This window comes from Agelaius phoeniceus, chromosome Z, assembly GCF_051311805.1.
Source record: "Agelaius phoeniceus isolate bAgePho1 chromosome Z, bAgePho1.hap1, whole genome shotgun sequence".
NCBI classification, from domain to species: Eukaryota; Metazoa; Chordata; class Aves; order Passeriformes; family Icteridae; genus Agelaius; species Agelaius phoeniceus.
Genome location: NC_135303.1, coordinates 13,435,286 through 13,457,784, shown reverse-complemented (window position 1 = coordinate 13,457,784; position 22,499 = coordinate 13,435,286). Strand labels below are relative to the sequence as shown.

At 39.8% G+C, this 22,499-nt stretch overlaps 1 protein-coding gene across 1 annotated transcript in view; it reads right to left on the bottom strand.

Annotated features, from left to right (window-relative positions):
* Positions 1–12,563, bottom strand: part of LOC143692247 (uncharacterized) — a 48,275-nt gene extending 35,712 nt beyond the window's left edge. Inside the window, exon 1 of the mRNA XM_077172152.1 lies at positions 12,489–12,563. The gene's annotated coding sequence lies outside the window, so the exon portion shown is untranslated. The remainder of the gene's footprint in view (positions 1–12,488) is intronic.
* Between the last annotated feature and the right edge of the window lie 9,936 nt (positions 12,564–22,499).

Here is a 22,499-nt window from a genome sequence, read left to right as displayed (position 1 = left end):
TTTTTTTTAGCCATGTGGCAGCTCTGCACATAAAAGCCTGTCCCATGCACATGCTGCACTCAATTCCTGAAAATAAAGGACACACTAAAGCTCCTTCTTGTCAGAGCTCATGGAAGCTCTTGGTCTGTGACTCTGCATGTCTTTGAACCACGTAAGGCTAACATCTTCCCACAGTAATTTTACATATAATGATCTAATAATAAAATCCTTCAGTAAAAAGAGGATATGACTTATCTGCTGCAAAGGTCATAAATGAGGATTTTAATGATGTGAAGTGTAACATCTGAGCTTGCAGGCATCAGAAGGAGCATTTAATTGATGAAGTATTTATGAAGTATCAAGCATTACTTACTGGAAATGCTTTAATTTATGACTGATATAAAATCCAACTTCCTAAACAGGTTAACAACAACAGCAATTCTGTAGGACATACTGCTGCCATCAGCCCGTGTCCATAGATTCAGCTGCAGGGTTTGCAGTCTGCTATTTCATCTCTTTTGGTGGAAAAAAAGAATTATATTCTGATCCTCTCTTGAATCTGAGAGGTGCCGAGGCTAACTAGAAAAGCAATTAATGTGCAAGTGATGTGCCGTGAAGAGACCACCTCCCAAGGCAAGGTACTCACACACTGCCATGCCCCAGTCTCTGGGAAGACAGGAGCGAAGGCACTCACTTAGGCCTCCAATTCCAGTTCTTCCCAATCAGAGGCAGTAGGACAGAACATCTCACAGGACATGTTCTAAGAACAAGCCTCCAGCACCAGCTTCTTTCAGCTTTGAAGCTGTGGAGAGTGAGAGAACACCCGTCCATCCATCCATCCATCCATCCATCCATCCATCCATCCATCCATCCATCCATCCATCCATCCATCCATCCATCCATCCCTCCCTCCCTCCCTCCCTCCCTGCCAGTCACCCTCAGCAGGATGAAGGGAAGTGGGATGGGAAGTTCTGTGGGACCAGAGGGCTGCAGGGATTTTTCCAGCCAGCTGCTGCTGCAGGCAAGTCCAGCTCGACTTGGCGGAGAGAAGTTTAATTTGTACTGGTTAAAACCAATCCAGGTTTTAACAAAGACTAAACATACCCCAGCACCTTTGCCCCGGGGCCTGATGTCACCCCTGTCCCCTCACCTGGAGCCCTGCAGGGACAGGTCACCCTCAGCCCTCTCCTGTGCAGCTCTGGGCTGTTTGGCAGTGCCTGCCCCTCTGTGCTCTTCCCCCCTCTGCCCTGTGCTTGCTTTCCTCACTCCTTTACTTACCCAGAGATTCCCACTTCCAGTCAGCCCCACCCACGGCTGAGGGGCTCAGCCGGGCTCGGCTGTAGCTCCTTGGCACAGATGAAATTGTCTGGAACAGACCCTAGCAAAAAAAGTTGACTTCCCACCTGCTGCCTCTCCTTAAATTACTCAGGAATGAGCCTCTGGATTCTGAAGAAAATCTGCTGCCCTCTCTGTACTCCTCCAGCTCTGTGAGGAAGGGGTGGATACTCACAGGGGTGTCAGCACAACAGCCAGAGCAGAGGCTCACCTACAAATCACAAAAGTACCAATCTGCATAAAATTAATGTCATTTTGGCTTGAACTTGGATATAGGTGTACCAAAGTGGAATAACAACAGCATGCAAGGTTTCTGTGATCCTGGAAGCCAGGCACAGTTTTGGATAAGGATGTGACTGGTGTGATCATGCCAAACGGCAACAACAGTGGGGAAATTTACACAAGAAGGATGCGTGTGAAGAAGAAAATCCAAATAAATGGAAGAGTGAGCAGAAGAGAAACCCTCCCCCTGTGGACAGCATAAATACAGGCATGAGGAGGGAGGACCTGAGAAGGAGGAAATCAAATTGAGCTTAGCTCTGACTTTTCTCCCTGAAGCTCTCTCACCCCTACTCACCATGATTTCAGGGCAAGCACCAATGTGGGACTCCAGCCCTCTGGACTCCCTCTTTGACATCAGCTCCACAACACTGTAAAAGCCGCAGCTAATTTAGAATGCAATTGTTTAATTAATGGTTGAGTGTATAACAAGTGCTGATTAACGTGGTGTGAGAACTGGCCACCAGCAACAAGGGCATTGTTAATGAATTAATTCAATAAAGCTTTAAAAGTGGCCTGATTTGTCAGTCTTCTAAACACTCCCATCACAGCAAGCCAGAATTCCTCGAGCCCACAGGGAGGAACCTGGTGAGCCCATTGGTGTTTGGAGGAAATTAGTCACACATGGGAATGTAGCATCTTAACACACTGCCCGGGACATCCTATAAAGGACATGGGCCCTCTCAAGAGACTCATGAAAATTTAGGAATTTGAATTGTTATAGAATCATACAATCACTAAAGTTGGAAAATATCTTTGGGATAATTGAGTCCAGTGGGCTGGTGCTGTAGGAGACATAATTGGTATATTAAATTGCAACAGTGTGAAAGGGCTTTGACAGCCCAGGAGGAAATAAGGTGGAAATGTAGCATAGCTGAACTAAGAAAGGAGGGGAAATCAGATGAAGGGGAGGTAAAAATGAAGTGGTATTTCCAAAACAAAACTTTCTCCAGTTTCAGAAATAATCCAAACACATGAATGACCAAAGTTTCTTGGTGGAAAAATAAAGTAAAAAGAGAACTGATGGGATTTATTATTACCAAAACCAACTGCAACCCTCTTATTTTTATATACATGAGATAATGGCAAATATGCAGAACATCTGCATATCCACAGGGAGTGGGAAGAAATATCACCAAGAAACAATGTTCAAGAAGGATTTTTCAGGGAAAAAGAATCTTGTCCGTGTGTTGAATACTTCCCTCTTACCTCCTTTTCTATGTATAATATACCAAGGCATAATAATTCAACCGTGGAGAAATTTGTCGGGATGATTTCAGAAGTAGCCACCTATAACTGGACACTTAACCCTTTGCTGAACTCCTACAGGCACCTGGGCTCCAGCCACATCCTCTCTTTTGTGACCCTGCTGGGCAGCCAGCCACCTCTCAGCTCAGCTGCTCCTCGTTGTGGGGACTGATGTCCTTCACTGCCACGAGGTGACACTCCGTGGTTGGAACCCTGCAGGTTACTTGGGTAGTACTTCCCCATCCACCCCAGCAAGTCTGGACCCAGCTCCTTGGACACAGCAGAGCAGAAGGCACTGCTGTAAGCAGGAAAATCAGTGCTGTGGATGGCAGCCCCTGCTGACACCTAAAGTGTGGCATTTTGGAGCACCTCACCACCTACTTTTCATTACCAGCCCAGAGAATTGCCCAGTTGTCTTCTGAGCATTTCTCCAGTGAGGCTTGGTGACCCCTGTGACACAATCCTGGTTTGTGGAAGAAGCAAAGGAGACTCGGGGTGCTCCTGTTGCTTCCTATATGCTCTCATCAAGAATTTCCCTTTTTAGAGAATGAACCTGAACTATAATTTAGGATCTATCTCAAAAATTAGGCCTACATCCTTAACATTCTTCTGTCATTGCAGGGAAAAAAAAACCCAAACAGATATAAGAACTCAGTAGGACCCTTTTTTTTCTGCAAAGAGGATGAAAGGGAAAAAGAGCAGTAAAAGGCTTCTTCTAGCTGGCTGAAAGTGGCAGCATGCAATTTGTAGAAGTTACTGAAAAATTGCAAAACTATTACGTAGTACAAAAAGCATTCACATGTTAAATTTACCTCACTTGCTAAGGAATAAAGGCTTGCAGGAAGCAGAAGAAACAAGCCCTAGCAAAAGATCACATTTTCCCCTCGACTCAATATTTTGTTGCACTGAAGGCCAAACTCTAGTTTGAATTCAGCTCCCAAGTCTGGAGCAGGCCAATAAAGTTTGTGGCTGGAAACATTTTGCCATTTCCGCACACTGAATATTTCTGCAGCTACTGGCGGTGTGGAGAGGATCAGGAGGGAGAGGAACAAAGATGCATAATGGGAATATCCAGAAATCCTGGAATCGGGGGCAATAAAATCAGGTAAAATTTTTCTTATACCATAGTGCAAGAGAAAAAAAAAAATAAAGGGGATGACTGAAGAGTTGAGACAAAGGAATAATTTGAGTGGCTTAGATAGACTAAATCAGAATGGCTGGCATTCAGGTATTCAGACAGATTAACAAGCTAAAAAATTTCCTGTTTTAGAAGGAAAGGAAAGGAAAGAACTTACAAAATGGGAAAGAATGGGCACATTTCTCTGTTATTTAAATACTTACATCTCCCTTCAGCCTATTCCTAGCATAATGTCAAAGAAAAATGTCTCTGTCACCAATTGCATGGGCAGCAGTGGCTACATTTCCCTTCCTCCCCCTGATCCTCCAATTCCCAGTCACTGGCAAATTCTGATTTGTATTTTGTGCAGCAGCTGGGGTGTTCTCTTTTGGAGTTTCCTATGAATGTAAAGATCCCCTGAAAATTCATACCAATGCACATTTGTATTACCTAACTACTGATTTATTCAATATGCCACAATATTAATTTGTATTTTGAAATGGGGAGTTTCCCAGTACCTTTTTGTTTTTCAAAAGCAAAGCTTTTTTCTCTTTTTGTTTTATTTTTACATCCAAAAATCTAACCATCTCTTTTCTCTTAACTGCTGTATCTTTTTGTGTTCTCTACATTCTCCTGTTTTCCCATCAAAAACTTTGGTTGTTCCTGTGTTTGAATTAATTCAAAAAGCAGAGGAAGTTTTTGTTTGCAAACACCACTACATATTTTACCTTCCCTTCACCTGTTTTTCCCTCTTTCCTTGTTCAACTATTCTACACTCCATTTTACTGCCTCCCCTCAAGGAGCAAAGTGGGGAATGTTGTTTATAATAAGCTAAATCATGAACCTGACCTCCAAAGAGATGTGCCTGTCCCTTCTCTGACTTTTAGAGGTTTGCCAGGGGTGAGGAAAGTTGGTCACCTGGGAACTTGTGTTCTGAAATCATTTAGTAAGCACAGGAATGCAACAGAGGGAAAGAAAATTAGAACTAAAGCTGACTGACTATTCAATTATTAATCCTATTCATAAAGAATTTAGCCTTAGTTTTGTTTAGCAAATAGTTTGGAAACTTGTCCATTCCTCCCCTGTGAAGTGTTTGGTATTTGAAAGGTCTGGAAAGCTTTTTTCAGCTTGAATGTTTGTCTATGCTTCCTTCCTTTTCCATTTTGGTAGCATGGTGTGTATACACTTGGTTCAGGCAACAATCAAGACACCACAGCTGGAAAATTTTAAATGGAGTTGCACCACTGAGGGTGAAGACAATACACCAAAAATTTTTTCAAGATCATTTTTGCGAATTGCCAGCCATGGTGAAAAATACCAGCTTGACTGAATTCACCCACATTTTACTCAGGTAGATAAATTCAGAGTGACAGCTCAGGATCACACAACATCCAGATGTGTCTTGAAAACCTCCTGAGACAGGAGGGAAAATTTTGCCAGTTGTTTCTCACACCTGCCTTGGGTCCCTGCTCCTCTGCCAGACTCACTACACTGTGGTTTCTTCTACCTTGTTTTGAATCAGATTCTTCCCCTTTTCAGATTATAACCATTGCTGCTTGGCACAACCCAAAACAAATAAGATTTTCTTGGTATCAAGTATGACAGAGCCACAGGGTGGGCCAGGCTGGAAGGGACCACAGTGGTCAGCTGGTCCCACCTCCCTGCCCCAGCAGGGCCATCCCAGAGCACGGGGCACAGGATTGTGCTTCAGGAACATCCCCACTGAGGGAAACTCCACAGCCTCTCTGGGCAACCCCATCCTGGACCCTGATCTCATCTCCAGGTGTCCTTTAAAGAATTGGGCCCCTTGAAAAAATTTGGTTTGTGTTTCTGCTCTTTACAATTTAAGACACTGGGTCAGTGTCTTAAAACTCACTTAAAACTATTTAGATATGAGATGCATGCTAACTCCCCTCCATTCTGGCAGTTTTAAGAAGTAATTTTACAAAAAACTAGTAAGGAGGAAGACCTCACATAATGATGAGTTGTTCCAGAATATTTCTCATTACTTGATTTCCTGACCCCAAGACAGAACCCTTGCTGTGACTTCTCCCCAAAAGTGTGCACACACGCACACACACACACTTTATAAATCCACACATCCACAAGCTTTTCCACAGAGACAATAATAATTGAGCAGCAGAAAGGAAAAGCAAGTAAATCACCAATATGATACAATTAACCTCCTTGCTTGAGAAGAGATAATCAACTCCATAAATTAATTTAAGGAATTATTGGCCAGTCAATAGCTCTTTAAAAAGGGACTTAATTTCTCTGAGAATGTATCAGCAAAGATGTATCTGCTGATATGTAGAATGTATCTGCTGCTCCAAAACAAGGAAGCAAAACTGTGGATGACACAAACCAAACTGGCCACACCAAAGCAGAGGAAACTACACCTTGAACTCCTTGAAGGAGTTCAGAAAAAAATAAAACCCCTGGTACTCACCACATAAAAATTGAAAAAAATCAGGGTCACTTAGACTAGAGAACAGAATAACAGTCTTAAAACATGGGGAAATTGCTCCAGAGCTGTGTAGAGTGAGTAATTATCTTAAACTGCATCATGATGTTGATTTTTTTTTCTCTTGAACTCAGATAATTAGCTTTTATCCTGGAACATAAGAAGCATCTTGTCTCATGGCCTTGCCCTCCTTGTTAATGATCTTTAGCTAATTAGAAGTTGGGAAAGTAGAAGCTGACAATGTACTCAGAGACCAATTGAAACAGAAGTCATCTGCAGGAGTGAGAAAATAAGCCCAGGCTGGTCATAGCCTGTAAATCATCCCCTTGCTGCAGTGCTCCAGCAGCAATGAAGATAAACAATTACACTTTGCAAAACAAGAGCTACTTTGCTCCTCCTTTTGTCAGGGTGCTCTATTTTATAAGCCTGGTATTAAAACTTAAAGCTCAGCTTATCTCAGTGCAGAGTGAACCCTCATTGCGGCTCCCAGCATCTGTGCAGAGCCATGTCTCTGTTTGGATGCATGCTCTGAAAAGCTGTCTTAAAGCCATAAATATATTTTTTCCCACTACTGAGCCTGAGCCTACTGTTTCTCCAGAAAAATGTCTTATATCTAAGTTTTTGTCAGTAGTTCTATTAAAACCAATTCTCAACATTTATCTGTTGAATTTATTTTCATTTTCTTGCTCTCATTCTCATTCTTGGACACATTTTTTTCTTCTTGTATTTTAAAATACTAACCAAATAACCTGCTAGTGACAAGGCATCCTAATAATATCATACTGTTTGTCCAGAGCAAGATAAAAGTTATGAGGAAAATGGAATGACAAAAGATATTCTCAGCCAGCTAATTCATTTAAAAGGCAAAATGTGGACATCTTTTATAGCAAATGATAGTGATAAAGATCCTTCTGGACTGTAGTCTCTAAAAGCTGATTTCCACAAATGCTGTTTCCATAAGTGTTGTCATAAAGTTATACCCAAAAGTCAAATTCAGCTGCTGCACACTCTGCAGCTCATTTAACAGTACACAGGGAAACTAATCACTAATTTGTCTGAACAGAGCAAAACACTGGTGCAGAAAGTGGCTTCACACAATCTGCCTTTAGGCAGATTTAAAATCAGAAAGTCAGATAAGTGGGTAACTAAACCATTAACTCGGGTAGGATGGAAAGCAGGGCTCCTCTCTCCTGGTGAAAGGAAACTCCCAGTCCTGGAGTTTTCCCCTTCCCACTTGGACGCTGAGCATCAAAGCACTCTCAGAAAATTTCTGAACTCTGGGGAATTGAAAAGCAACAAAATCCTCTGTTCTTCCTTCAAGCACTGTGGTAAAAAAAAAACACACACACAAAAAAAAAAAACAACCCAAACAAACAAACAAAACCCAAAAAACAACAACGACAAAAAAAGCCCCAACACCCAAATTACCAGTTTTTCACCCAAGGGCCTCCTACTTTCACCCCTGAGGCAACACTGAGGTAAACAAAATATACAGGAAAGTGGCAATTACTGTCGACTGTGTGTCATAATTTCCAGGCATTTTGTGTCCAGTTTTGCAAGCCTTTGTGGAAGTGGTGACTGTTTATTTTAACAGTACTGCTGTCAAGTTGCTGACCCTTCCCATTGCCCCGTTCTGGGAATGCAAACTGGAGAATCCCCTGGTGAGAATGGGCAGCCTGAGCTTAATCTTCTGCTTGTGTTCAGCACCAGAAATACAGAACCTGTCATTTCAAACACCTATCAAAGCAAACAGTGGATAAGGAGAGAAAATGTATTTTAAATAGTGGACACCAATTTTCATTGCCTGTTTTTTTTCAAGCCCATCAGACTTTATTCTGTCTCAGCTGTACATATATTTAGCAAATGGCTATGTCAGAACTGTTTATTGTTAAAGAACAGCATAAAAAGATGTCATGCCCTATACATCATGATAGATAAAATGAGCTAAGTAGTTGTGGCATCAAATGAAAATTTTTAAGGCTGTCTCAATTTCTCCTAATCCAAATTAATTTGTAAAGCTAATAAAACAAAAATTGTACCTCAGCTAAATCCTACCACAGTGCTGTTTCTAAGCAAACAGTTCCTTTCCCCTTGGCTTGGTAAAGCTGAGATACAGCCAGCTTTACTCAGTAAAACTGCAGCATGTTTGAGTGGTGCATGTTGTAGTCAGTGGGACCTGAAACAACAATAATGTGTATTCCCAAACGTGGGCAACAGTGATTTAATGCTTTGAATAAAGCACAGTAAAAACATTAATCAGAGATCTGTAAAACTTTCATGTCATGTGATCACAATTGATCAAAATTTTTGCAGCCTAGTGTAGTCCTGGGAAGACTTTACAGGCTCTTGCACATAAAAATCTTTTTCAAGCCTGTTCTGAAACCATCACTAGAGCAGAGGCTTGTGCTGGGGAGCTGGGTAGGAAGGGGCATCCCAGATGCCAGCATTTCATAGTAAATCTGACCTAAGTCCATTAATAAAGCAGGAGGCACATAAAACCCTCAAGTACCTTCCTTACTCTGGGAAACAACTCCTGATGAGGAAGAAGAGCAATTACACCTTCAAGAAGTCCCTGTTATCACTAACATGATAAAAGCTGCCTTACTTTCTCCAAAGAAGTTGTAAATAGCCAAGATAAAACAGACAGAAAAATTTAAATCTTCCCTTAGAATATGCCCTAAAGGTGAGAAATACCATGTTATTTATTTGCTTTAAGTCACTTACAGTGCAAATTCATTAGTCTGAAATTCTCAGGACACAATGAGAGATTCAAACAAGTGCAATTTGCTTTCTTTTCTGTAAACTATCTGGTTTTTGAGTTAACATGTAATTTATGAACATACTTTATGCAGAGGAGGAACTTGTTCAGCTATGTCATTCTAATAAATTTAAAAATAAAATGATCCTCATTTTCATGGCTTCTATATTCAGCTCAGTTCAAGCTAATAGAAACTACACTATCTCTGATATTTGACTTTCTAATTGCTCTACTAAAAACTGGATTAATATTGATCTCATGAATGATAGTCTGCCAAAGGCATGACAGCTTTTCTGTCAATCTTTAAAAGAGAAGACAACATAAGGCCTCTCCAGAAAAAAAAAATTATAGATTCTGAATGAGAGGAAAAAAATCTATAGTTAGAAATTACTGAAAAACTCAAAATTATTCCACCAGCTTTATAGCTAAGAATAGTTTCATTGCTTGTGAAACTGGAAAGAACGTTTCTAAAATACAAAGTTAAGATGATCTGCATGCTTCCTGTAGTCAAATTTTTTGAGAGATGAAAGTAATACCTTTTTCATCATTTTCCTTTTGCATAGTACAGGTGAAAAGACTTTAAATCTGAGTCACTAAGTTCTTGTCATGGGATCTCAAGGGAGGAGGCACACAGTTGGATACAAAAAAAAAAAAAAGAGAGAGAGAAGTGGAGTAAAAAGCCTTGCTGTGATTAACTGCAGCGATTTACTTCATCTCCTTCCACATATATCTCCTGTGATCTTGATTCGCCACTCACCAGTTGTTTTATTGTGATGATTAGAGTCATGCTTATCAAAGCCAGAATTTGGTTTTAACTAGAGCTAAATGGCTGATTCAGTGATCCAGGGAAGAACCTATTAAAAAAAAAAGGTTTTTCTTCCAGGTCATGCTGTGAAGGATTGCAGACAGAGGCAAGGGCGTCTGAAAAGTGTTAAAACTGCTTACAACAATGTATTGATGGCATGCCAGTCAGCAATGGTCCCTGAAAGGAAGGAATTAGTACCTGGGCTTCAAATTCAATCTTTGTGCAATTATTTCACAGTTGCTTAGGTGGCAATTCTGCCAGGCATGTTATCCTGAATGTCGCTTGCTGTTAATACTTCAGGGAACCCAAATTTCATGCTCATTCACCCAGTAATTTTTCAGTGGGCTGGCATAGGTCCCCTTCAAGGAATGCCCTAAATCCAGGCCTTGCTGAGGCTGGGAGGGTAAGAGGGTTATCCCAGATACTCGACAGAGGTGACCTGGCCACACAACAACCTGAGGAGTTTGGCAAAGCCCCAATTCACCAAACTCCTCTGAAATTTTGTGAGTAATTTTCAGCAAAACTACCCTGTATCCCAGTTTATGGTTTGTTTCATACACCTTCCCCAGCCTGAAGACAATCTCTTCTGTAAAATACATCCTTTATATGTGAGAGAGGTTTTTAATTACTGGTGTAACATTATCACATTCATTCATGCACCCTATGTTAGTAAAGCTCCCAGTTTTCCAAGAAAATAATTGCCTTTTTCCCCTCCTGTTGTTTTTCAAAATCTTGTTGAAGGGGGAAAAGGTGGAAGAAAGACTTGAAAAATTCTGCAGGTTTTGATGGATTTTTTTTCCTTTTTTCTGTAAGGGAGCCTCTTCCATTTCTTTGGATAGATCATCAACCAGCTGGTAAGTCTGTGAGGTTTTAACCTTGAACTGAATAAGTAACCCAGGACATAATGAGGTTGTTTAATTAGATGATGCATTTATAGTCCCTCTTCTTTAATTTCTAGATTTTTCATTTTCTTTTCATTCTCTAGCTGTCCAACAGGACACAGTTAGTGGTGAATGTAAAGCATTGATGCCATTTGACCTGCTATTAGGCAAATCTAATACTCAATGTTAAAATTACCTACATGATATAGACAAGCATATATTAGTCTTCCCAACAATTAGTATTTTTCTCTCAAAATCTCTTTTAAAGACTCTCATATAACAAAATATGGTTTAACTGCTCAATATTATTTCTAGCAGAAGAAGTGATTCTCAAGTGTTTGCTGATTATTTGGTTTTGAAATAGACATTTTTCTTCGCTGTCCAAATTTTAATCTTGGGGAAGTGTGTACAGTACTCCTAAGGGATTGTTTCTCTGTGGTGTTCTCCAAGAGCACAAAAGAAAATAAATAGTTATTAGAATGGTTATTTATAAAGAAAGTGAAAACTATTTCTGACAAAATAATCTGTATTGTATTCTAGCTGATAGGACTGTTAACTGTACCACAAGAAGAACAAAGAACAAAATCCCATCACAAAAACAGATTTATGTAATTCTTCAGAAAAAAAATTATGCCTTTGCAGTGCTATGTTTCTTTTTAATCTAAAGCTACTTTAGAGTTTCATTCAACTTGTGTAAGCTTGATTTAGGAGTGTGGCTCTAGGTCAAAGAAGACTAACAGTATCCAAGCAACAAGTGATTAAATAAATTATACTTTTCAAGTTGTCTTGCAGAAGAAGAAGGTTTACCTAGCAAAAGTGAAAATAAGGGGGGGAGAACACAACATCTCTACCCAAATTCTATATATATCACATTCCATCTAAATATACAGTGTCTTTCTGAAGAAACTTTGAAACCTGAAAGCACAGCCTGTCAGCAATAGGCCACAACTTTTCTGTGAGGGAGATTATTTGCACACACCTCATGTAACATGATTCTTCTTCTTCTTAGACCTCATCCTACTGAATGTTTGGCCATGGGGGAGAAAAACAGAAAGAAAGCATCAGTTATGGATTACTTTGCTCTCTCTGGAGCGACCCCCATTTCAATCTTAGGGAAAAGGATGAAGTTAATGTATTTTTGTGACTCAGGACACCATAATATTAGAGTTGCACAATCATCAAAGCTGTAGCTGAACTTTATATATTTAATGTCACAGATTCTTGTCATTGTTTCTTGGTGGTGATGGTTGGTTTGGTTTGGGGGGGGTTTGTTTGTTTTTTCTTTTGTTTTTCACACATATTTTCCAAATGTTTTAATGGTCCAAAACACCAAGTTTCCCGAAGTATTTAGCACAAATAAAGAGTTAATCCAGAGATCTTAAAGTACTGCACATCTGGAGGGAAAAGGGCACAGAGTTCTCATTATTATTCAAATTCTAATATCACTTGCAGAAGTTGTCATTACATCATCATCTTCTTATCTGCCCATGGCATACTATAGCAATGCATTTGCTCAATATACCAACCTGTTTTTAACATTCTGCACATCCAAAAAACATTAAGGCAAAATAGGATTTAATTTATCATCATTGAACATATTTTCAATTTACCTTTTGTCTCACCTGAATTCTGTAAGAGAGAGGACTCCTAAATCTCAGAAGTGTCTTTCTACAGGAATTTTCTTTTTTCTGGCTAACAACTTCATTCCTGTTTGAAAGGAAAATATTTTTTTTAATTTCCAGTGACATGAAAATTCCACAGTTAATTTCTGATGGAAATACCAGCACAAACACTTCCATTTCTGCAGCCATATACTTAGATTCTAGAAGCATAAAAGGATTGGGAGTCCTTCATAAGGTAAGAAAATTGTTTACATTGAATCAAGCAATAAACAATTATATGGGGGGAAAAGAACCATAAAAGGGAGAAATTCAGAGAAATTAACAGTTACTTCAGTTCTGTGTCTTTTGAGTTACAGCTGGGCACCCTAACCTCTGAATTAAGTGCTACTGGAAGAAAAAGATGATTCATAAACGCAGATTCTCCCTACCCCATGTTCCAGCATTTTCATGGGTGTTTGGTTTTTGGTTTTTTTTTTTTGGTTGTTTTTTTTTTGTTTGTTTGTTTGTTTGTTTGTATTTTGTTTGGTTTTGGGGTTTTTTTTGTTGGTTTTTTAGTTTTGTTTTTTTTGGGGGGGGGTGTTGTTTGGTTTTGTTTGTTTGTTTGTTGTCTGGGTTTTTTGGTAGTTGTTTTGGTTTTGGGGGTTTTTCAGAACACAGATCTCTTGCATGCACACCCACGGAACTGAAACAGGCCAGCCCTGCTTTTGCACAGCTGGTCTGCTGAGTGCTGCCAGCTCCACACAGACAATTTTCACTTCTCATTCAGCCAGTTTACTGGAGTTGAAGGCACTTCACAAGATAATTTTGGACACTCCTCTTTTCTTGGCAAATCTACAGGGGGAAAAAAGAGTATTTGGTTGAATGAGCATGACAGAAATTTAAGAAGCTGCCTGCCTGGAGTTTAGAAACAGCACCTGTTTGCAATAAAAAGAAAGTGCAAAGCAAAACCAGATCATGTCTATAACATCATGCAGAACCTAGGAATTAAGCTCAAGCAAAAAAAGCCACACACCTGATCCCTGAAGTAATCAAGGAAGAAGGACAAAGGCAGATGAGTGTGAGAAGCAAAGAACATTTTCCTTTGAGACCAGCCAGGTGCTCAGAAAATACCTGCATTAGGCATCACTGCCTGTTCTTTCAGCACAATGACATCTAAGGATGCCTGTGCTAATGCCTAGGGAGAAATCCTTCCTCATGCCCTCTTGTACTGCTGAGATCTTAAACCCCCTGCGAGTCACAGGAGAACAAGGGAACTGCTGCACTTTTATAATTTGTGTGCTCCAGTAAGGACCCTTTGCTGGTTTGACACCAGTTATCTCTGTGAATGGAAATTGATACTCTCATCTGAACCAGACAGTACAGAAAACTCTGACAGTTTTGTAGGGCAATGTGATTTATTGTGATTTTTTTTACTTCTCCCCCTCCCTGCCCTTCAGTAAGTAAATGCAGCCCTGGTTATTTTCATCATGGTATAGCATGCAGGGGCTACAGTCTTGGCTAAAATATGTAAATTCTTCAATCAGAATAAGCTGTCTTATAGATAAAATGAACTTCTCAGGGTGACTGCTAGTTACCCTATATATTGGAATGTAATTAAACTATAAACAGTATTACAGTAAAAACTGGCATTTTGTCTCGTGTCATGGTGCCAACTCAGAGTCTATTGGAAAATAGCTTAATAGAAACAGATTCTTCTAATCAGCATGATTTTATCCTTCTGTTAAAGGTAAGAGGAGTACTCAGAATGTAAAAATACTCTCTAATAACATGTAGGTATTTGCAATCTTTGGATATTGTAGGTATTCCCTCATCTGAAATTTACAGCATGGTATCACAAAATTGTACATAATTAGCCAAGGTGTAACCATCTTCCCACTATCATAAAAATCCCTCAAAGTCAAATTTTAACTGACACCCTTACTTTTCAAGGGTTCCTATGAATAATAGCTCTTCACTTCAGACAGCATATATTTAGGGGCCAGGGAGAATTTCATGCACCTCTCTAGCAATCTTCCACATAAATTTTGAGCAATATTTCTTGTCTGTGAGCCCTCCCAGCTGACAAAGAACACTTTAATCTCTACTGCCAATATTCTGCAGCTCCCAAACATGGAATAAAGTATTACCACTCCCCTCTTAAGGGAAAGAAGATTTTTGGGTTTTTTCCTCCCATTTTTGTCCTCTTTCCTGGAAATCTCTGGACAAAGTTCTTTTGAGTAGCTTCTCATTTTTTGTGTGTGTGAAAATCAGTTTCTTAAGGAAACTGCAACTTAGTTGTCACTGGACAACAAATATAACATATTAGGCAAGTATTTATCCAAGAGATTTTGCCTGTGAGCAGAGGGACATCAAATTTTAGTGTGAGCTGTGCATTCTTGTTCCTGAAAATTCAGTACTATATGCAACTTAAGGACAATGAAAACTTCACATCAAAATGGATGTGGAATTCTGTCAAAGAGCCAGCTGCCTTCAAGAGACAGAATTCCTGGCTGTACACAGACACATTTCATGATTCCAGTAAAGCTCAGATGATGCAAAGCAGGCCAGGCTTGCACAGTTTCAAAGGAAATTTAAGCAGAGCCTAAAAGATGTCTGCTCAAAGTTTTTGCAACAGAAACTGTAATTTTAATAACTGATATTTCCCTGTATAGGCAAAATCTCTGCATATGAAATGTTCTGTAACAGAAGAAAATGCTCCAAGCAGGAGACTAACTAAAGTTATTGTTAGAGGTAGGGGAGTAAAATGGACAAAAGGTTTCTTCTGCGCTCCGCATCACCCAAAAGGTATGTTTGCTTCTCCTGTTCTTTGAAACCAGTGTTGTGATAAGGGTACAGAACTTTGGCAGGGAAAGAACCCAACAGCCCTCTGTTCCAGCTGATCCTCAGAGATCAGAGGGGCTGGTGCAGCTGGGCTCCCTTTCTCTTTTCAGCCAATTTGGCACCGTCAGCCTGGTCACGTTCAGTGGGAACTTTCGTGATCGCAGACTCTCAGATGGTGCAAGTTCACCATGTCCTGAGGCCATGGCTGAGTTCATTAACTACCTGCACAACCCAGAATCACGAACTTCCATGTGAATTCACCTGAGTTTCATAAAAATTAATGGATCAGTTCATTGGAACAACAGAGGGATAATTCAGAACTGTCAGAGGTGCACTAGCTACAGAGTATCAGGGTGCAGTAATGGAGATCTATTAGAGGTATACAGATGATAATATATAGATATATGTCATATTTTATACATGCATATATATATCTGTCTGTGTATATATATGTAGTATATATATATACATACATATATGTGTGTGTATATATATATATATAATCTATCTATAGATACATATATTGAAAATATATATATATATAAAATAAAATCTATCTATAGACACAGATATATAGACATTCCCACATCTGCCCCAACACAGCTGGAAGCGCAGAACTTACCCAAAAGTGGCCCCTCAGGAAAAAAGGAGAAGAGGCAGAACCTGTGGACCCACCCCAAGCAAGCAGAGACGTTTCCCCCCCTCCCTCCGTGCCACCAACACCACCCTTCTTTTATACTATATTTTTTGCCCTTCCCAAAGGGGTGGAACGGTCGCCTGTTATAGGATGGGATGTTGGTGACCATGGTCATACGTGTAAGGCATGTTTTCTTTTTTTCTTCATTTGCATTCTTAGGGGGGTGAAAACTAATATGTAAATGAGAGCCTCGGTTTGTTTTGGTCAGAATTTATAGTTTATACAAAAGGTAAAATAAACACTTGGGTCCTCCTCCACCCTCAGAGGCAGCTGTAGAGGCTCTCTGACCTTCAACAGAGATTTTTTTCGTTATCTCCTTAACAAACCAGATTTATAACAAGGTTTGTTTCTCACAGTGAAGGGGGAGTGAGGCCAGTGGCTGGTGCAGAGATACAGATGTTGTCCTGCTCCTCACTGAAACAACATCAGCTGAGAGGACTCGCTTCACTCCAGATATGTTTGAGTCCTCAGGCCTAAGCCAGGTGCAAGATAAGCACAGGGCCCAGCTCATGTTATTCTTCATCAATTCTTCACCAACTTAAGGCAACTCTAGGGCAAATCCAAAGATTTACCACAATCTGCCAGCTATTATGAAGCACAGACATTCAAGATTACTTGATTAAGTAAATTTTTTACTTAATTACTTGATTATATTCAAGCCTACTTAAAAATATTTATCCTTAAAATAAGTCTTTCTCAAAGTAGGGGTAAACTTATACAACATTTAGTTCCTTTGTCCCAAGGAAGGACAATTTGCACAGTATAGAACAGTTTTATGGTTTTAGAATAAAGATATCAAAAGTCTCCATGCATTAAAAGAAACCAGTGGCTTGAGAATGCAATAAAAATTAACAATTCTACAGGAAAGTTATCAAACTTATATTACTAAAATCATTTAGGAACATGTTTAACTAACAGATTTTAAAGCACACTTATTTTTGTTCATGCCTCAGAAAAGGCAGACAGCTTAGATCAATGTGAGATAATGTGTTGATATGTAGCAGTCACTGTTTTCTAGGATTCAATAAAAAACAGGATTATCATCCTTCTAGCTATGCAAACTAGAGTATCTTGGTAGATTGTCAAAACACAAGACATCCAAATGCTTGGACTGGAAAGAGAGTCACATTTCCAATTTTCTTTTTTAAAGGGTTTTCAAACATGTGACTTTGATTGGGAATATGCAGGACATGAATAAAGGAGTTGCAAAGAATTCCCTACTGAGACTTAAGAAGGAAAGCACCTTTTACACTACTCTCATCACTTAATTCTTGTGAAAAAAGAATACCCAGTTAGAAGAAAACAAAATGCTCCTGGATGAAACGGGGCACAAAAAGAGATTTTAGGAACTGAAATTGGTACCTGGGTGGTGTCAGGGAGGCCTGACATTCACTTGACATTCTGCGGAGCCCTGTGAGGAGATTGGCACCCCACCCAGTGCCTGTGTGAGCTCAGCACAGGAGGAATCAGAAAAAAATAGATACTTATGCAGAAAAGACTTGTGGGTATGCAGAAACATGGTTATGACAACAAGGACCTATATCCTTTTCAAGCAGGTGAGCTTCATGCAAATGTAATTCTTAGTCCTAGGAAAGATTCCTGTGTGAAAATGCAGCTGACTTTCTGCAGCCTCCCTTGTAACCCATCCAAAAAGAGAGACAGAGGTCTCAAAAATGCTGCAATTTGCAAGTGTTCTACAAGGGGCAGTGAGAACCTGCCTGACTTCTCTAATGAGGGGAGCACGGGGGAACCAGAGGAGACACCCTCATGGGACACTGCAGAACCCTCACAGAGGTGCACATCTGTGGCCTTGCTCCTCAGGAAGCAAACATCACTGTTTGCTCCTAAAGCAGCTCATATCCTCTTCTTTTCCTACAAACAAGGAGGACTGAGAAGTCAAGGACTGATTATCAGCAGGCACACCAGCTGCAGAAAACAATCCCTATCTGCTTTCAGCTGTTTCTAGCTTCCCATGAAGATGCAGGAGGACATGGGCCCATGCAGGTCTTGTTTTCTAGACAAAGGAGAGTAGCATGGTACTCCTTTCCTAATCCTGTGGAGAGGGAAAGATAAAACATATTTTTCCCATGAAACAGCTCAAACTCTTGAATTTTGTTACCTGATGAAAGCTGCCTTTCAAATATATGCTGTTCAAACTTTTCCAGAGAATCATAAGAGAGAAGAAGAGGAAAAGAAGGAAAATGGAAAAGGGAAAAAAAAAGCCATAATGATAAAATAAAATAAAAATTTAAAAAGACTATTCCTTATACTGGAAAAAAAAAGGGGACAACCAAAAACTTGGGAATAACAGAAGTTCAATAAAAAAGTTTAAAAATTACAAAATAAAAATCTTCCTATCTAAAAGCTTGTGCTTACACCCTGAACAAATCATAGTTTTAATTCAAATTCCTGAGAGTCCACCTGGGTATTTGCTTTTTTAACCAGATGCTTTTAACTACCTGGTAAGTAAAGAATGCCTGTCTCCTAACTAGCATTGTACATAAATAACTGCAAGCCAATCAAACTTATGTGAAGAAAGGTTTTGTGTCTTTCTTTTTAATAATTTAACAAAAAGGATTCTAATTCTTGCATTTAGAATATACCCATTTCTGCTTACATCAGTGTTATTCCATCATAGATGTGAACTGAAATACAGAAAATTCCATTTTTAAATTTTAAGGGAAAAAAAACCCTACACTTTTATTATAGGGAGAGGGGCCACCTAGTGAAACAGGGTTTGTAGAGTTTCCATCCTTGAAGATGATGAAAACCCAGCCAGACATGACTGAGAAATCTGCTCCTCTTCTGTCAGGTATGTAGGGTTGAGCAGATGATCTGCAGTGCTGCCTTCCCACCTCAATTACTCTATGATACAGAAAAAGAAAAGAATGTACCAGAAAGGAAGGACATTCTGAAATGGATGCAGCTGCTCACAAACAAATCCTCTTCTCTCTCAGAAGGAGAGAAGAACAGTGGTGAAACATAGTGTATTTTGCAACCATCTGGTACTTTCTGAGGTTTTTATGTGTGCTGCCTGTCCTGATTGCAATTCCCTGTAAATGCTCCAATAGTCTGAGGTATCAGATGAGCAGACCTGCTTTACACAGGGTAGGCTATGTGAAGGAAAGTCAAGAGTACAGAAAAAGATTAAAAGGATAGAAGAAGGAAATAAAGTGTTTGTACAAATAGTAAGTTTTCCTAGTGGTAAATGTATATAATTGTGGTCAAAGTTCTTTCCCACTGACCTGTTTCAGGTATGTTTGTGCACACTAAGATGTGATAACCTTTTTGTTTGTTGTTTTTCAGCTTGGCTTGTATGCAACAAGAATTTAAATAATTGCCACAGGAAAAGAATTCTTTTAAATTGACAAAAAATGTTCAGTCTGAGCTGGCAAAAATTTTAACCCAATAACTTCCTGGAAGCAAAGCAGTTGTATTCTTGCTTACTGAGTGTTCCCCATAGTTTTTGTGTGTTTCTATGAAGTTTTTATGTGCTTTTCAGAAAGTTGCACCTTCTAAACTGACCTCCCACGTCACAGGGACCACTTCCCACATCCACCTTTCTGGCAAACGATTTTTCTCATGGTGAAGACACTTAAAGAATAAACACAAGGTGACTCCTATTAGCCATGGCCACAAGTACAGCTGATGCAGGTGACAGGATGACACCTGGGATGGGGATGGCCAGAAACCATTCCACTCTCCCTCCTCCTCCTATTTTCTGAAGATCAGCTGGGTTACTCAAGTGCTTCAGTCCTGAATCACCATCTGTTCACGGCATCCACACGAATGCCTCTGGGAAATTCATAATGTTAGACTCAGTTACCCTGGAAATGTCCTTCAGTTACACACTAAATGAGGAGCTGTAAAAGCTAAGCCATAGTACTGGAAAGTTTAAAGCCCAAAACAATGCAAGACCTCTGCAGTCCAGCAGAAGGAATATTTAGGCTTTGCAAACATCTGTCTTTTTCTGTAGTTTGTCTTTAATGGCCTCTCAGAAAGACTAAGTTCTCTCACTATTCAGAAAATCATTCTTTAAGAAGCCATTAAGAGTAAAGGAAGATAATTTGGTCCTAGTTAATTAGAAAATCTCCTGGCTGTGTTAAGGATAGGTTTGTGTACATTTGTATGAATATCTAAGTATTCTAGGGAGGTGTAGGAACTTAGGTCTGCTTAAAAATTAATGGTCTTGGAAGGAGACTATTTAAACCAGGATAGGCAACACAGTGAAGGGTGTAAAGGCTAGAGTTAAAAAAAATACTTTGAAAAGCAATATTCCCAGGTTGAAGAGATAAGCTTGTCCTAACCTGCCAAGAATATGGTGTGGTCTCCCTACTGTGCTCTAGAGGAAATATGAAAAGGGTTACTTGGCAGTAACAGAGAAGCAAAGAAGTTACTGGGATCTATAGGACTTCAGTATTTTCCCCTGGGATGTTACCTGTACAGGTAAATTCATAAACCTGTGATTAAAACCTTTCAGCTTTCTTTTATTTTTAATCTAGCTGGGAGAAACAAAATTAAACACAACTTTAGTCCTAAGCTATCTCTGTTCTCCAGCTAGCAAACACAAATTTTATGTTTGACCTGAACAACATGCTGGCTAGCTAGTGAGGAATTTTCAGTGAGTTATGAGCACAATTAAAAGCTCATCTTGAATACTGTGATGACTTTTAGTTTTATGACTGCTATGTCGTAAAGATATATAAGACCCATCATTACCTGTAATATCAGAGCCATAAAGACTTCTGTATGTGCAAACTGAAAATTTTAGAGCCTTTTAGTTCTTAACTGATCTGATTGGGAAAATAAAACACAGGGGGTCCAAGTATGAGAAAGCAGCTACAAAATACTTTAGTTAAAACTGTAACTTTTTGTTTAAGGATGAGAATGTCTTAGAGGAATTAAATCTCAGGAATGACTAGAAGATAGTGAGTGCACCAGAGTCAGTAAATAACAGTAAAAGTTAAGATAGCAAGAGACATATTCAGTAACAGTTGTAAGTGCAGTATTTCACTGTAACTGGGACACATAGAAGAGGCAATTGTTCTTGTCACTTTCTTTTTCAGCCTTTCTTTTTTTTAAATATGTCAAGAACAAAAATCCCATTTTGACCAATACAATTGTGCCCCATATACAGTAAAGAAGCTGTGATCTTCAGCTGGCAGAAGGATGCTTCTAACCAGAACTGTCAAAAACCTCCATCTCAAGGATAGCTGTTGTTAAGTGCTGGCAATTTGGGGCAGAAAAATTATATGTGCCACTTCAGTCTGTGGAGAAACACTGAAAGACAAAGCACTCCAAGGAGAAGCTTCTGTATGGACAATAATTCACCAGAAACAAGAAGTCTGCTGCCCCAGGAGCAGGGACACTGAGGGAGCCTGGTGTGCTGGCCTGAGAGAAGCAGGAAACAAGGGATGGAGTGGCATGGAGGTGTTGTGCCATGCTCTGTTTAAAGCAATGCAGCCAAAGGGAGCTAAGACAAGGAAGGCCCCAACCAGGAAAAAAGCTTAACTTTGCTTCATTAACTCAAAAATACATATTGCTTTTCATGCTCTGCATACTCTAATGAAGTAAAATCTGTAAGTACTTTGCACATATGACTGAAGTCACTCAAGCCCTGATCATGAAATGGCATCAACTTTACCTTTCCCTCACCCTCAAAGGAAATAATATAAGTGTAATTTCAGAGAGGAGGTGTTCCACCCTTCTGTACAGCTGACAGGCTGTACCCATCTCTCCCCATACGGATGCCTATCAGGTAAACTTTACTCCATGGCAACCAGTGTGCTCATGAGTAGTAATTTCTGAATCCTGTTCTGTTATAGCAATCAATAAACTGCACTATTTGTGAGTCTGTGATCATCAGTGTTCCCAGACTTAGTCTAAAGCATACTGTGAACCTGTGGTTGTGAAAGTTCATATTGAAAATGAGCAGGTTTATTGTGTCAAATTGGCTGCTCTGTGAGATTATCTGTGACTCTGCATCACAAGGGTCCTGCAAGGACTAGGAAGACAGACAACATTCAGGCTAAGAAGGGCAAGGTCTAGTTGGCCCTGGGCCCACTAATCTGTGGATAATCTGGAAAGCATGTGGGTGTTTCTTTCCTAAATTCTTACATGGCATAGCCCCATCGTGCCTTACACTACAAACAACAGAGCCCCTTGCTCTGTGTCACAATAATTTCTTCCTACCAGGTGCAAGAGACAGATTCCTTCTGGAAACAACACAAGCTGTAGATCCATCTTAAAATGTTCTGCCACAGATTTTGCAGGTACTGCTCCTTTGCTGAGGGCCATGTGGGAACACAGAGAGGGCCTTCGCTGCCTCACTTCACTCTCCTTCAATGACTTTGAAGATTCTGTGGTAAAGAAACACAAACAGCTTAAAAAAGTGAATTTCCAATGGCAACAACTTTAGAAATATTTCTCTTGTTCTCTACCCCTACCCTGCCTTCACCTTGTTCTCTACTGAGCAGGAGGGATTTTTTTTTAAG